We start from the raw sequence: 11110 nt of genomic DNA, 5'->3' as shown, positions 1-11110 counted from the left end.
TTAGATGGCAAGAGTAAAATATAGACTTATATTTATCTCCTTGCCCAATATCATTCTAATAACATATATTAATAATAATATACATTAAAATATTAGTTAATAATGTTAATAACATATTATAGAATAGATATACAATATATATGAAATACAGTATATACATAGTATTTATAGTATAGATATACATTCAAGATAATTTGGGTCACTTTTGGGAAACCAGACAGTGAGGGAACTTAGAAGTACTGAATCTGGGGCACCTGGGTGGCTCAGTCGGTTGAGCATCTGACTTTGGCTCAGGTCATGATCTCACAGTTTGTGAGTCTGAGCCCCGTGTCGGGCTCTGTGCTGACAGCTCAGAGCCTGGAGCCTGTTTCGGATTCTGTGTCTCATTCTCTCTCTGCCCCTCCCCCACTTGTGCTCTGTCTTTCTCTGTCTCTCAAAAATAAACAAATGTGAAAAAAAGTTTTAACAAGGAAGTGCTGAATCTGGTTTCTTCATCTGCAATGAAAAATATGAAGTTTAGAGACATTGAGGGAAGTCGTCAAGATCATAACGTCCCTCAACTAGTTAGGCAACAGATTTCATGCTGAGAAGATGTCTCCACCTGCAGAAACCTCCTCCACATCAGACCTGATCTGTGGACTCTGAGGATGAGGATGGCTCCACACAGAAATGAAGGTTGTATTCTGAATTACATACTCATCATCTACACGTTCTTACTCTTATTATTTTATATTCTTATTACTTTATACAAACTTCCTGCAAGTGACTATCTGTAGATAATGGTGATAAAGAGTTAGAGAATGAGGTCTTCCAGTGACCTGCCCAATCAGTGCCATGGCTTCTGTATAGTCATGGTGATTCCCTCTTAACTTGTTACTTCTAAACACATTGTGTTTCTAAAGGAGAGAAACAAGAAGTGACCCTCCACCCTAAAGGATTTGGGTCTTTGATTTTGTTTTCTTTTTTTCTTATGCTTAAACTTCTGTATTTAAGCATTTATTATTCTTTTTACAAATAGTTTATTGTCAAGTTGGTTTCCATATAACACCCAGTGCTCATCCCCATAAGTGCCCTCCTCTATGCCCATCTCCCCCCTCCCCCCCACACCCATCAGTCCTCAGTTTGTTCTCAGAAGGGGGGAAATCGTGGGGGAAGGGAAGAGAGGCAAACCGTGAGAGACTCTTGAATGCTGAGAACAAACTGAGGATTTTGTTTTCACCTAAATAACTTCGTCCTCTAATGCCACGGACCTTCTGTATCTTCCATTTTTGTATTTTGCCACCCTTTGAAGCCCCTCCTCAACCCCAGCCTAAAGTAGGTGAGAAGCTGGAACTTCCCCTGGATTTGAAGTGCGGGACCCAAGAGAAGCTCACAACTCAGAGATACATATCTGCCATCACAGACACTGTATTGCTGTAGTTTGTACCAAGTGGTTTTAAGGTATCCAAGAGGCAAAGAAATATCTCTACAGATCTTGAAAGTAGCGCATTGTGGGTCTGATTATAAAACACTCATCCAAACTGAATGCCCCGTTTTCTCCATTTGTGAAAATAGTTATATCCGTGGTGGCCATTAAACAAGGCATCTATATGAAGCACTTAGTAATCAGTTCATCTGTAATGATTAGCAATGAAAGCTACTGAACTTCTGTTTGTAACTTGCATTTCTTCTTTAACAGCATGTGTTATAAATCTTTATGTGTCAGAACATGGTCATAAAGTGCAGTCGTATTCAAAAGCAAATTTATCATGACTTATTTAATTCTTATTTTATTGTTGGTCACTTCAATTAGTTTGAATTACTCTTAATTTGAAGCAATGTTCATGTAGTGCCTGTAAGCCAACATATTTTTAGGTTAAATATCCATAAGTGGAATTTCTGGATCAAAGAATATGAACATAATATTACCAAATTAATATCCCAATTAATACTTCTGAGAACACTGTTCTTAATAATCATATCATTATCACATTTATAAACAGTGCATATTATTAACCTAATGGGTAAGAAATACTCACCATTTTAAACTCCTTGACCCGGGGCACCTGACTGGCTCAGTTGGTAGAGCAGGTGACTTTTTGATCTCGGGGTCATCAGTTCGAGCCCTATGTTGGGCATAGAGATTATTAAAAGTAACAACAACAATAATATAATAAAATAATTGATCCAATTTTTGTGAATCTTTTTTAAAAAATGTTTCGGCCTGAGTGGCTCCGTCAGTTAAGCATCTGACTTTGGTTCAGGTCATGATCTTGCAGTTCATGAGTTCGAGCTCCATGTCAGTCTCTGTTCTGACAACTGTGTCTCCCCCTCTCTCTGCTTCTCCCCTACTCATGCTTTCTCTCTCTCTCTCTAAGATAAACATTTTTTAAAATTTTCATCTTATTTTTTATAAAAGAAATTGGTGCTTATTCCAGAGAAATCAAAAAACACAATCAAAAGAGTATTAAAAACATCCACAATTTTATCTTCCTCTGTGGTACCTATTTTCCATTTTTTGAATTAAGGTATAATGTTCACACAGTAAAGTTCAGTTATTAGTGCCACGTTCCTTGAGTTTTTACAACTGCATGCAGTTGTTTCATCACTACCGAATCAATATGTAGAACGTATTGTCAACTCCTCACCCAATTCCAAGCTCCTAACCACCACTGATATCGTTTCTCTTTTTTAAAAAAGTTAAATTTATTGTTAAAGTATAATTGGCATATAATGTTACATTAGTTTTAGGTGTACAACATATCGATTCAGCAATTCTATACATTACTAGATGTTCACCATGAGTGAGGTCACACTATCCGTCACCATACCTCATGATTACAATATTATCGACTTATATTCCCTATGCTGTACTTTTCATCCCCATGACTTATTTATTTTATACTTTTGCCAAAAGTCTATTACTCTGCCTCCTGTTCTCTGAGATTCTTGGATCTGTGGTTATATGTCTATAATTAGTTTTGAAAATTTCTTTGCCATCATCTCTTTTCAAGTATTCCTCATGCCTCAATTTCACTCTTCTCTTTCTGGGATTCCAATGATAGGCATTTTAAACTGCTTAATATTGTCCCATGTCTCCTAGATACTCTTATCTTTTCAGTGTTTTCTATTTTGTGTTTCCATTTTTTTTTAAATCTGTCTCTAGTTTATTGACTCCTCCTGTGTGGTGTCAAGTCTACTGATGATTCTATTGTAGATTTCCCTCATCCCTATAACTGTATTTTTTATTCTTAGTATTTCCAATTCATTCTTTCTCTTAGTTTCCATTTTTCTACTGAAATCACTCATCTAATGATTCATGTTTTCCATCTATTTTAAATATACTACCTGACAGTTTCAACATTTTATTTCTTTTGATTGATTAGTCTCTTGACAGATTTTTTTCTTCACTTCATTGCATGCCTCACAAATTTTATTGAAAGCCATCCGTGATGGTGGAGCCTGAGGTAGAGGGTCTTTATACCTAGAAATTAGTATAGATTATCTTACCATGCTTGTTGAATTGATCTGGTCAGAAGTAGAGATGGGTTTGAGATTTATTGGTGCTATTTATTCTCAGGGCACCACATGCTTTAAAATTCCTCCAGTCTTATCTATAGCATTAGCTTAAGGTCTTCCCTTCATACCTGAACCTAAGAAGATGTTTTTTACATACTCTTGACCACCTCCTATCAATAAAGTTCTGTGACTTGTTGTTTGGTACTTGTTTATTTGGGCAGTCAGCAGCAGGTTGTAGGAGGAGTGATGAGGGGGTTCCTACTGTCCTGGCTCAACATCGTTCAGTCTTTGGTAGACATTTTGTCTTAAGTCTTACAGGGGAGATTTTCACCCCTGATCCTGTCCTTCCCTCACATGTAGAAGAACCCTTTACATTCTGCTTCCAGGACCTATCTCTACCCTTTCTCCGAGAGTAGAACAACTTTTTCTTCCCTCTGTTTTAATAGGTCTTCATCTGTGTCCTAATGATAGCAGAATTTGCGTCTCTTCCACTAGAGGATTTTTTGTTCTGGAAGGAAGAATCCAGACAGAGTTTCGTGTCTTCCCCATGATGGTTCATCTCCCCACCCCCAATCTTTCTCATAATCATCCAATGAGACCCATAGAGAAGTACCTGCAAGTACATACAAAGTCTCGCTGTGGTTGAGACTCCCAGTGGTTCTACACTTTTATGTTAGACCAAGGTCAGCCTTGAAAAATCCATTAAAACTTTTAGCTGAATTCTTCTTTCATGTGGGGAACTTGGTTTCGATCATTTGCTCCCACATAAGCAAGTGCTTGTACCTTTTCTCTCCTTGGAAGTGTCTCCTCTCTTTCCTTTGATTTTTCATCAGATGCTTGCCCTGCAGCCTTAGCTCTCTAATGGATTTAGAAAAAGTTGTGATTTTGTAGAGGATATGGCTTAATTTTATTGTTGTGAGGGTGGGAGCAAGACTCTAACTTTTCTACATTCTAAGTGGGAGCAGTCTTCTTATTCATTATTTAATTGTGTCGCAGATTATTGGTGAGGTTGATAATGTTTTCATGCTACAAGTCATTCATATTTGTTCTGGGAATTTGGTTAATTTTAACCTTGGGTTATCTGACTTGTATAACCATATACAGTAAATATTTTTCATTAACTGTTTTATTCATTCAAAGGCATTTATTGGACAGCAACAATCTTCCTGAATGTCCACACAGAGTGCAGAGTCCTATCCTTACCCCAAAGTAAAACTGACATGGGGATGAAATGAATGAGAAATAAACTTTTGTGGTGATACTACGTTGTGGTGTTGGGGTTGTTTATCCGGCAGTGACCCCTTCCTGGATAATCTGGAAGGGGGTAGGGAGCCTGCACCCTGCTATTCTCAAGCAGCTCACAGTCTGGTTGAAGAGACTGTAGATATTCTTCAATTAAATGCTGTTTAGAGCAGTTGATCCTTTTCACTTCCATAATTTTCCCTTAATAACCTGCATGAAAAAAATATCTAGCCTATGATACAGCTGATAAGTTACCCCTACTCTGCTTACAGTGACTCTGTCCTCAAAAATGCACCTCTCTTTTCTTCTCATAAAATTATTTCTTCCCTTCCTTCTAATATATTTTTCACTCTTGGTCTCTCTTTTTGTGTCTGGCCTGAGATATACACTCCTGCTTAACAAGGGCACATGGCACTGCCTCCTGTGTGCACTCTCACTCTTCCAAAGGAGACAGGAGCCAGTGCAAACAATCCTACATCATGGGTAAGAAGGCCAACTGGTGGCAAAGGACAGACAGAGGACAAGAAGAGGAAGGGGACTTATTCTGACTCAATTTCCCTGGACTATGGTAGATGTAGGGATGGCTGGATTGACTCTGAGAAATGTGTCCTCAAGATGTCTTGGTCTGTGCCTACTTTTGTATGTATCTGTCAGAATAATCTATCCAACTTTGGGCAAACTGCATTAGCCGTGCAGTGTCTCCAATGAACTCTGTGGGACTGTATGGGAACCTTCATGTGCGTTTCTGCCTTGTAAAAGCCATGTCCTCCTGACTGTGTTTGTAGGGTGTGCATTTTGGAGAAGAGAGATTCCTAAGTCCCGTGAGATGGAGGTGTCCTAAATATCATGGACTTCCACACCGTGTCCTGTTCAAGAGGACCTGTACAGCTTTCTGAAAGTAAATACAAAATACCATCCCCTTGGAGGGGTGGCTTTCCTCCATGCAACTCCCACCTTAATTAAACTGTGAACTCCAGATTTTAGCTGTACTTTTACTCCAGTTTATGACAGCTCAAAGAACGTAGGTCAAAATACATCCCCTTCCTCACGTTTGACTTTGTTCTGTTTTCCAAGCACCAATGTCTTCATGCTCCCTGTTTCATCATTTAGGTCAAATAATATATGATTCTTCTGTTCTGTGTTCTGCAAACATAAATCAACACCCAACCTTTCTTCATCTGATTAAAAAATGCCACATCAGTCAGATACTAGAAGTGCTGGCAATGGCCTCCAAAAGGAAATACAGATCTCTCTTGGCTTATGACAGAGTTACATCTCAATGAACCCATCAGAAGTTAAAAATTCACTTAATACATCACAGCTCAGCCTCACTTACCTTAATCGTGTTCCAAACACTGAAATATGAGCCTAGAAGTTGAGTAAAATCACCCAACATAAAGCTTATTTGATTGTAAAGTGTTGAGTATCTCATATAATTTATCGAATCTCATACCGAAAGTGAAAAATGGAAAGGTTTTATGGGGCAGAACGGTTGTCAGATCGCTGACCCTGGTGACCCCGTGGCTTCCTGGGAGCCCATGGCCACTGCCCAGCATCATGAGAGAGCATCATCTGCACATCACTAGCCTGATAAAAGGTCCAAGTTAAAAACTCAAAGAACAGTTTCTACTAAATATGTATTGCTCCTGCACCACTATAAAGTCTAAAATTTATAAGTCGAACCATCATAGGTCTGTATAAAGAAAAAATCCAGCTTTGAAAGTGGCAGGTGTATATGTAATAGGTGTTAGCAAATTCAAGTAGACAAAACTGGCCCACTTAGAATGATTGCCTCCTGTGTCCATCGGCTCCCCTCCTTTGGGAGGCCAGGAGGGCCTGTGAGCCAATAACTGGAAGATGGAGAAGATGGGGTTTCTCCAGGGCCAGTAGCCAGAGCAGGCAGCAGAAAGAAGATCCCAGAGTTGGGGGGGAGTCACCTGAAACTACCAATCCAGGAGACACATGAGCAAATGGTGCAAAATCTAGTAACAAGTCTAAGAGTGAAGAATGAAGAGAGCAGAAGACACCACCCCAAAATGTGTCACTTTGGCACATAGATTGTGTTGCACTGAAGGCAATTAAGACCCACAAGACTCAGACAAAGATTTTTGCCTCTCCTTTAACTATCAAAGAAAAATGTCCATGGGAGCCTATGCCAAGAAAAGAGCTATTATCCAAAACAAGTTTTTATATAAGACAGACTTTGGGGCGCCTTGGTGGCTCAGTTGGTTAAGTGTCTGACTTCGGCTTAGGTCGTGATCTCATGGTTCGTGAGTTTGAGCCCCAAGTCAGGCTCTGTGCCGACACCTCGGAGCCTGGAGCCTGCTTTGGATTCCGTGTCTCACTCTCTGCCCCTCCCCTGCTCACACTCTGTCTCTATCTCTCTCAAAAATAAAGATTTATAAAAAAGACAGACTTCGCAGAATGGCAGAGCAAACATGTGTGAACCGAACACTGAATCTTCTCATCTTCCCATGAATTGCCTTCCTCCCCTCTGAAGCCCAGATCCCTTCCCCCTTCTTCTTAGCTCAAGACGGCATTATAAGCCTCAACCGCCTGACTATCTCAGAGCTTCATATTTTTATGGGGCCCCAGTACATACAGAATTAAGTTTGTCTCCAATTCATCTCTTATGCCAATGTAATTATTGATTCAGCCCAAGAGCCCAGAGGTGAAGAAGGAGAAAGTCTGTCACTCCTCTAGGAACCACAGACAAGAAATAATCACAATCAAGTGCAGGTCAAAAGGGAGCAGGGTGTTGATCGGTGGCATAAAAGATTGATAGTACTTTAGGTTTAATTTAATGGACTACATGAATACATGTTTGTGGGTGGTGGGCCAGATCAAAGGCTCAAAACTGGGATGGAGACAATGGCCTTCTTATCCAAGGTCATTTTTGGCCTGAATTTTCCAGAAAGACAGATTTGTCCTATCGGTTCCTCTGCAACTAACCCCAAGACAGCAGGGCTCATCTAAGGCTCCTGGAGGCAGGGTGAGTGGGATCCTTCCCTGTGGTCTTTCAGGTCCAACCCCTAACCAGGGAAGCAGACACAGCCAGTCCCTCTGAGGCTCAGAGACAAACACGTCATCCGTCTAGTACCTCTTTTCACAGACTCTCCCCTCCTCCTCTTCCTCTACTTTCTCCTCCTTTTCCTCCTCTTCCTCCTTCTTCAAGTTCATTGGTTTTGAAAGAGAGAGAGAAAGAGAGGGAGAAAACACATGGAAGAGGGGCAGAGAGAGGGAGACAGAGGATCTGAAGTTGGTTCTACACTGACAGCAGAGAGCCTGATGCAGGGCTCAAAGTCATGAACCATGAGATCATAACCTGAGTCGAAGTCAGATGCTTAAGCAATTGAGCCACCCAGATAACCCTTCTTCTTCTTTTCCTCACAGCTCTTTAGGTTGCTCCACAATTGGTCTTCCAGGTCAATTAATCTGGCTTATAACTCAACTACTCTGATTGTGTGTATTTCCAAAAATAGTCTCCTAAAATAAAGATCCTTTGTATAAACTGTCAAAATAACCCAGAGGGCAGACATGATTTGTGTCTGAAGTAATCCCTCTTTCAGAAGCTGCAAGGATGGAAGAGAACTGAAAAGGGATCGTGATAACTTTTTGAGAATAAAAACACTTTAATGTATTTTGGTCTTAGCGCATTTATGATGCAGCTCTTTGGTTTTTGGGGGGAGTTTGTTGTTGTTATTGTTGCTGGTTTATTCTATATAAAGAAACTTTGAAATGAATAATTTATAAGTATTTTCCAAGCTCCGGTGGAGAATAAGCTAGTCTTAGTAAGCAATATAAAATTATATATAAGCATATGCCCTCGGGACTGCAAACAGTGCATTTACAATCATTCCAAGGGGCTAAGCTTGAAGCTCATTGATTTTTAGGGTTTCATCTTCTTTTCTGATACTGTGCTTTGGGACACTGGCCTGCATCAAACACAAGCAAGGCACCACTCACTTCCAGGAAACCACTATGCCAATAACATTTTGATATTATAAATATTTTTGGAGTGAATTTATTGTTTATCTCTTTATGTAAACTTTTACAGGAAAGAATGGACTGCCCAAAGCCACTGTAGCATGTGTATTTTTCACCCTGGAAAACTTAATTATTTGAATGAAACCAAAGCACCCTCCCTGACAGTACCCATTCCTTAACCTTTCATTTCCAATCTGTCCCTGAATCCTAATTCCTCTTCCCAAATCTCTTTCAGTTCGGGGTATTTCCCTCCATTTCCATTTTATAACCTAATCAAAACTCCTGTTAGCTCTTCGTGACTTACACTTGTTCTTCCCAAAATCAGACTGGCCCATCACATTTTCCCCCAACAATATCCAGAGGAATCTCTTCAACGTACAAATGTGGTGTCATTCCCCTTTTGATCACTTCTGATTTCTCTTAAAACAATGGGAATTCCAATCATGCACCACACGGTCTTACCTTGTCTATCTCTCAGAGGGTATCTCAGCCACACTCTAGTGATTCTCTGTACTCCAACCACATACGTTTTCTCTCAAGTCCTTAAGTAAGCCTATGACTTCTGCCACAAGGCTTTGTCACGCAGCGTTCCCTCTGACTGGAGACATTGTCCACTCCTATTTATTTCTCAGAGTTGAGTTCAAGGGTCACTTTTCATGAGAAGATTCACTGACACCACCATCTCATCTGACACCTTCTCCTCACCCAACACCCTCCCCCTCAGCCTACACCTCCCCTCAGCCTACACCTCCCCTCAGCTTAGCTCCCCCAAGCCTCCATCTGGCTTTTGTTACGTCCCCTTGACACATGCTCCCCAATGACCATCTCCTCCATTGAGAGCTCTTATCTCAGATTATTAACGCATTAATTTTCATTAATTAAAAAAAGATTTACCTCCCTCATTAGAGTGTAAGTTTTCCAAAACTTGGATTTGTTTGCAAGCTCCTATTTTATCACCAGAACCCAAAAGAGCTCCCATTAGCTATTTGGCAGTTCAATGGATATTTACTGAAAGGGTATGTGGATGGATGGGTGGGTGACATGCTGCTACCCACCGTGGCCACCATAATAGGCACCTTGGGTGCCCCAGGTCGATAGCCAACTTATATTTCATCATGAAAAGCCAAATTCCAGTCATGATTTTTTAAACCATGCATCAATATGGCCCTGTTCAATTATTTGGGATACTCCCAGGCAGAGGGGTGAAAGGTTACTGGATGTTGTTTCTGATAGAAATGAGTAGTTCTGGAATAAAAATAATAAGGCAACCTTTGGACTTAAACTTTGAATTTATGGGGCACCCGGATAGCTCAGTTGGCCAAGTGCCAGACTCTTGATTTTGGATCAGGTCATGATCCCAGAGTCATGGGATCAAACCCAATGTCGGGCTTTGCATTGAATGTGGAGCCTGCCCAAGATTCTCTCTCTCCACCCCTCTCCTCCACTCATTGTCTCTCTCTCAAATCAAATTAAAAAATATATTTAAACTTTGAATTTACTAGAAAGAAGAGTGATTCAATTATTAGAGCTGTTTAAGAATAAAGTCAATAGATTATTGACTCTGTCTCCATTCCAGATTTGTTCAGGTCTCTACCTTCCATGAGATGAGTTCATGAGTAGGACAGCACTCAGCAGTGTGACGGGCAGTGGCTATGCAGAGAGAACATTCCACAAAGGTTGAAAGGTGAGACCTACAGGAAACAGAACAGATACTGTTTTTCTACCCAAATAGTTCAGGGCAGCAGGGAGCACAGATAAGTGTTAGCATCCAAAGCAGGCCTAGGAATGACCTGGGAAGTCACTCTAATGACCTGTCACTTAGAATTATAAAAACAGGAACTTCGCAGACTTCGCACCTGGCTACAGAGCTACCCAGTCATCCCTGTCTCCTACTCAGTCCCAGTGTGGGTCACTTTTACCGAGTTGGGATAATAAAATCCTAGGATGATTGTTACCACAGCAAAATGGAGAAAGGCTGCAACAGGGGAAATTGGGTGTCACCGCAGGCAAAGAAGATGAATTCTTGACTGAAGAGAAAAACCGAAAGACGTTCCTAAATGTGGTCATCCTGTGTCCGCCCAAACTTCTAGATTCCTGGCTCAGAATCAGAAAAGCCAGTGGGGTCAGTTCTTACGTGTCGTTACTGGCCCCTCGTGGCCAACTCTAGGAGCTACACCTTCTAACTTCAGAGGAAACAACTCCAGGACGCAGCGCCTTAGATGAAGTGTCTCTGGTTCTGCAGCGTCAGACTGTGTGGCCCTGTGCGCTTGCACCATGACTTACCACTCACCCTCATAGAATAGCGTGTGAGAAGCCGTGCTGTTCACCTTGTACGCACACAAAGATTAAATATAAGGTGTTGCAACTTTTGCTATCAAAGTCG

This window comes from Crocuta crocuta, unplaced genomic scaffold (assembly GCF_008692635.1).
Source record: "Crocuta crocuta isolate KB4526 unplaced genomic scaffold, BGI_CrCroc_1.0 scaffold133, whole genome shotgun sequence".
In the NCBI taxonomy this organism is placed as follows: Eukaryota; Metazoa; Chordata; class Mammalia; order Carnivora; family Hyaenidae; genus Crocuta; species Crocuta crocuta.
Note: the sequence above shows the minus strand (reverse complement) of the source record.